At 35.9% G+C, this 6,000-nt stretch overlaps 1 protein-coding gene across 2 annotated transcripts in view; it reads left to right on the forward strand.

The window, feature by feature from the left end:
- Nucleotides 1–6,000, forward strand: part of RELN (reelin) — a 466,948-nt gene that overhangs the window by 412,748 nt on the left and 48,200 nt on the right. The window lies entirely within an intron of this gene.

The raw sequence follows: 6,000 nt of genomic DNA on the forward strand, positions 1-6,000 counted from the left end.
ACCCACACTCTCTGTATTTCATTCCAAACTTGCTTTATTTAAATCATATGTTCACAAAAAGTCGCCATATCAGTTCCTAATTGGAACTCACCTCAGGACCATAAATGGATCAATAATACTAAACACTTATTTATAAATAAATTAAAATTAGCAAGTGATTGACTTACCCTCCCACTTCCTTGTGCATGCGTGTATACCCTGTGGGCATGTGTGTAGTAACCACTCCCATAAGAAAACATGCACTCCATAGTCACCATCAACATGCCCAAATACCCTGTGCCCTTGTGTAGCACAGTATCAAATATATAAATATATTCAAATATATTTTTGAGTATTTATCAAATATATAATTGAATATATTATCGAATTATTGATATTATTTCATTAAACAAATTAGTACTGTGTTAAACCAGTGCCATAATTAGACTTAAATTTCCTTATTAAAAACTGCTCATTAATTATGCATACCAGGTCCATAATGTGCAAAGTATAGGTAACTAGAGCTATCTCGTGCCATAATTAATTTCATGCCTTATAGAAAAGATAAAACATGTGTGTGTGTGTGTGTAGAGCTATAGAAAAGATAAAACGTGTGTGTGTGTGTGTAGAGCTATAGAAAAGATGAAACCGGTGTGTGTGTGTGTAGAGCTAAAGAAAAGATAAAACCGGTGTGTGTGTGTGTGTGTAGAGCTATAGAAAAGATAAAACCGGTGTGTGTGTGTAGAGCTAAAGAAAAGATAAAACCGGTGTGTGTGTTTGTGTGTGTGTGTGTAGAGCTATAGAAAAGATAAAACCGGTGTGTGTGTGTGTGTGTGTGTGTGTAGAGCTATAGAATAGATAAAACCTGTGTGTGTGTGTGTGTGTGTAGAGCCATAGAATAGATAAAACCTGTGTGTGTGTGTGTGTGTGTGTGTGTGTGTAGAGCTATAGAATAGATAAAACCTGTGTGTGTGTGTAGAGCTATAGAAAAGATAAAACCTGTGTGTGTGTGTGTGTGTGTGTGTGTGTGTAGAGCTATAGAAAAGATAAAACCAGTGAGTGTGTGTAGAGCTATAGAAAAGATTAAACCGGTGTGTGTAGAGCTATAGAAAAGATAAAACCGGTGTGTGTGTGTGTGTAGAGCTAAAGAAAAGATATAAAACCGGTGTGTGTGTGTGTGTGTGTAGAGCTATAGAAAAGATAAAACCGGTGTGTGTGTGTGTGTGTGTAGAGCTAAATAAAATATAAAACCGGTGTGTGTGTGTGTAGAGCTATAGAAAAGATAAAATGTGTGTGTGTGTGTAGAGCTATAGAAAAGATAAAACCGGTGTGTGTGTGTGTGTGTAGAGCTAAATAAAATATAAAACCGGTGTGTGTGTGTGTAGAGCTAAATAAAATATAAAACCGGTGTGTGTGTGTGTAGAGCTATAGAAAAGATAAAACGTGTGTGTGTGTGTAGCTATAGAAAAGATAAAACGTGTGTGTGTGTGTGTGTGTGTAGAGCTATAGAAAAGATAAAACCTGTGTGTGTGTGTGTGTGTGTGTGTGTGTAGAGCTATAGAAAAGATAAAACCAGTGTGTGTGTGTGTAGAGCTATAGAAAAGATAAAACCGGTGTGTGTAGAGCTATAGAAAAAAAAAAAAAACGGTGTGTGTGTGTGTGTGTAGAGCTAAAGAAAAGATAAAACCGGTGTGTGTGTGTGTGTGTGTAGAGCTATAGAAAAGATAAAACCGGTGTGTGTGTGTGTGTGTGTGTGTGTGTAGAGCTAAATAAAATATAAAACCGGTGTGTGTGTTTGTGTGTGTGTGTGTGTAGAGCTGTAGAAAATATAAAACCGGTGTGTGTGTGTGTAGAGCTATAGAATAGATAAAACCTGTGTGTGTGTGTGTAGAGCTATAGAATTAATAAAACCGATGTGTGTGTGTAGAGCTATAGAAAAAATAAAACCTGTGTGTGTGTGTGTGTGTGTGTGTGTAGAGCTATAGAAAAGATAAAACCGGTGTGTGTGTGTGTAGAGCTATAGAAAAGATAAAACCGGTGTGTGTAGAGCTATAGAAAAGATAAAACCGGTGTGTGTGTGTGTGTGTGTGTGTGTAGAGCTATAGAAAAGATAAAACCGGTGTGTGTTTAGAGCTATGTACTGTTTTATTTTATGTCCCACTTTACTAAATATGTGACAAAGGTGAAATAGCTTGTTAAAGTGCTATTAACTATATTAAACTGCCCAAAAATTGTTATGAAAATAAAGTGCTAAATAGAAAGTGGCAATATTGCTCATATTTAAGTGTGGAAGTGCTATAAAGTGTCAATAGTATTCTAAAGAAGGGCTAATAACCATAAAAACTATATTTAAAACAAATATAACAATAATAAAAAAAAGAGTGATTTTTTTTGCTTCTACTCACTCACAAGATCGCTTGAAATAACAACATTATTCCCCTAAAATGTTAACCTGTTCACTAGTTTTAGCTCCTTTATTTATTCTCCTACATCTCTACTCGACAACACATTTTTCTTCCTAGAGTATATTATTAGAGAGAACTGTGTATAATGTCTCTGCTCTAATGACATTCTGGCCATCTTCAATTTGTTTTTTGACCTTTTCACTTTTAACCTTAATGGAGTCTCAAATGTCTCAAGTGACTCCCTCCTTCAAGATCTGAAGAACACTTTTTTCTGTTGTAATTTTCCAGGATCTCGCTTCTGCATGTGACACAATTGATCACAAACTGCGCTTGACCTGCAAATTCAATATACAGCTTTCATCTTGCTCATGTCACATTTATTATCTTTCTCTTCTAGTTCGTTGTGGTCCTTCTATTTTGAGTGACTCCATCCTTGATGCTCCATGTTTCTTCCCTTAAACCTTATCTCTCAGGAAATAAGATAATCTGGCTTCCAATACTAATTATATGCAGAAAAAAGGGAAGCAATAGGCGCTCACTATAGTGGTCAGGCAGAAGTATACAAAACAAGGATTCCCCAACCTTGTGAGTGTGTAGTAGAGAAACAAGAAAGGAGGCGTATACCGCGCCTAATAATTTATATATGTAGAAAATACATACATGAGTCTTTGAATTTTCCAATTAATCGTAACCTCGGAAAAGAATTAAAAAATAATAGTGCAATACAGTAAATTTAGTTTTAAAAACAAATAATTAGTAGCTATATGCAATCCACTCACATTGAGATGAGCTATAACAGAGCTCTGCTGTGAAGCGCTTGGACGGTACAATCCCCGTCTATGGATTTGTAGTGGTCGCCACGGATGTTTCCAAAGTGCAATATGCGTAGTTGATATAAAAGAAAGATAGCAGCAATATGGTGAAGTAAGTACCAATATTATAAAAGGTAATAAATAGTATTGTACTTACACTTTCCAGAGCATGTGACCTGCTCTAGTATAAACAGCTTAGGTGGTATAATCCCCACCACGGATATGCAGGATACCAGGAAATGATAAAAAACAATGAATAAAAAGTAACTTTAAAAGTATACTTTAATATAAACAAACAAACAAAATAATAAATAGTAAAATATAAAATATAAAGTCCACTTAACGCGTTTCGCCTGATAGGCTTCTTCAGAAGATGATATACAAATGTACACATTTTTCCCTGATCTTTCTTGCTTTCCTTATCCCTTGTTGCCAAGTGAGAAAAGGACAAAGACTAAGGGGGAGAATAGGAAGTGCGAAGGAAACAACGAAGGTGCACAAACATGTACTCCTGACACTAGTATTAAAACCACCTAACTCCCTAAATATAGTAAAATCTTACTTTTATACCAGTCTGCTGCTGCTGTCTGTGCCCCTGATCTGCCTACTTGGCTGACATCATAAGAAGTGGTTATCTTAGCCAATCTTAATGCTTTCACATAGCAACGCATTGGAATGTCTGAGATTGACTAGGAGGCAGATCAGGGGCAGAGCCAGCAGAAGTAAATACAGCCCTGGCTAATCCGCATCTCCTATAGAGATGCATTGAATCAATGCATCTTTATGAGGAAAGTTCAGTGCATCCATGCAGAGGGTGGAGACACTTAATACCACCTCTAGTAGCCATATGAGGAGTGGCCAGTGGAGGTTTCCCTAGGCTGTAATATAAATACAGTGTTTACTGCAAAAAAGCCTGAAGGAACCGATTATACTCACCAGAACAAATGCAATAAGCTGTAATTGTTATAGTGACCATTTAAACCTAGATTTAACTCATCCTTAAATTAAAACACACCATGTACATTAATACTAAGTTTAATACTACTCTCACCCTAAACCTAATAACTCTAAACACCCCTAATACCACATCAACAACCCCTTTCCAGCTTTTAATCTTCAAAACACCCTGTGTAATCTAACTCTGACATAAACCCCATTTACCATAACCACTTTTTAATCCTACATGAGTTTACAAGGCTGCATGCACTCACTATAAGCACATAGTCATACATAACACAAGTACAAATATGCACATGCATACATATATACATATGCAGTTGCCAAATATGAATATACATTCATTAAACTTACTGTATCTGCTTTTTTATGGGTGAGGGGAGCAGGCACCTTAGAATTTTTACTAAGCAGCAGTGTTATGGTGCTCTATGTTTTTAACATCAGCCAGCAGTATTGAAATTTGGTAAGGAATCTGAAGTAATGTTTCATCATTCTATTTTTACTTTTTAATGTGTATTTTAAGTGTATTAATATTCATGTTAAATTAAACATAAAACATGGGTAGTATGCGTCATTAGCTTCAAAAAATCTGATGATACGCTCTGGTGCCATTTTTTCTCATATATGAATTAAACTGACAAAATAGGGACATTATCTTGCTTCTTTAATTCATTGCAAATTAGATTGCTTGAATGATGGGTATAAAAATGTGTAAGATCAATTGATTACAATGAATATTATTACAAATGTATTATAAATGGCCTGGTTAGAAAGCAAGCTGGCTGCTTTCTGTGTGTTTATATTAGTCATGTTTTTAGAGTTTTATTTTACTTTAAATAACCATAGTCTAGTGATGTGATTTAAGTAGAAATTTCCTTCAATGCTGTCCGTAATCGTATGATTACATTGCAATGGAACTGTGAATCAGCTTGAAGAAAAAAAATAAAAGAAAACAGTCAACTTTGCAGGTAGCGTACTGCAGCTGGGTTTTTCTATGATTCAGTTTATTTTATCTGTGCACTTAGAGCAATTATTTAGAGGCAGAAAATGGTAATGCCATCTGTTTACCGAACGAACGCTACAACATACAGTACAAATACAGAAATAGCAGTGCTTTCAGTATGAGTGTATTAGTGGGACATAATCCTCTCTTACTAATGATTGCGATCTTCTGGTTGATCTGAGGACATTTGTTTCCTTAACAACAAATATGAAACATATATTTCTCTTGAGATAATATGCATATTGTATATATGTACGTCTGAGCATCTGTGAGTGGCGAGAGCAGGTAACCAGCAGGCAAATTTCAATATTCAAGAATTTATCTACCTACCAGCCAAAATTTACAAAATTTACATCTACATGTGTTTGTAGTATATAGTATATATTACATGACATTACATGATTACACGATCTTCTCAATATTTCAACAGGTAGATTATGTTATCAGATCCTATACTATACATCATCTTTGTTTGATTCCATGTAACGCATAGTTTCAGGGCCGGTGAAAGGATTTTTGACTACACAGACGAAGAAGCATTTTGCCGCACCCCTCCTCCCCCCATCCCCCAAAAAAGGCATATTCACCTCTGTGTTTCATAGCCTCCCTTTTGAATTTATTAACCCCATTTCTGCCTTACACCTTACTTTAGTGTCTCTTACAACCCCTCTTATATATTTCTTACTTCCCCGCTAGCCCCTTTGTGTCTTTCTTCCCCCTACACCCTATCTATCTCTCTTTCTCCCCCTCACCCCAGCCCCCATCTATCTTTCTTTCTCCCATATAGACAGGCAAAAATACATATATGCACAAATATGCAAACATACAGACACACAACCATACA

Source organism: Pelobates fuscus, chromosome 3 (genome assembly GCF_036172605.1).
Source record: "Pelobates fuscus isolate aPelFus1 chromosome 3, aPelFus1.pri, whole genome shotgun sequence".
Taxonomy (NCBI): domain Eukaryota; kingdom Metazoa; phylum Chordata; class Amphibia; order Anura; family Pelobatidae; genus Pelobates; species Pelobates fuscus.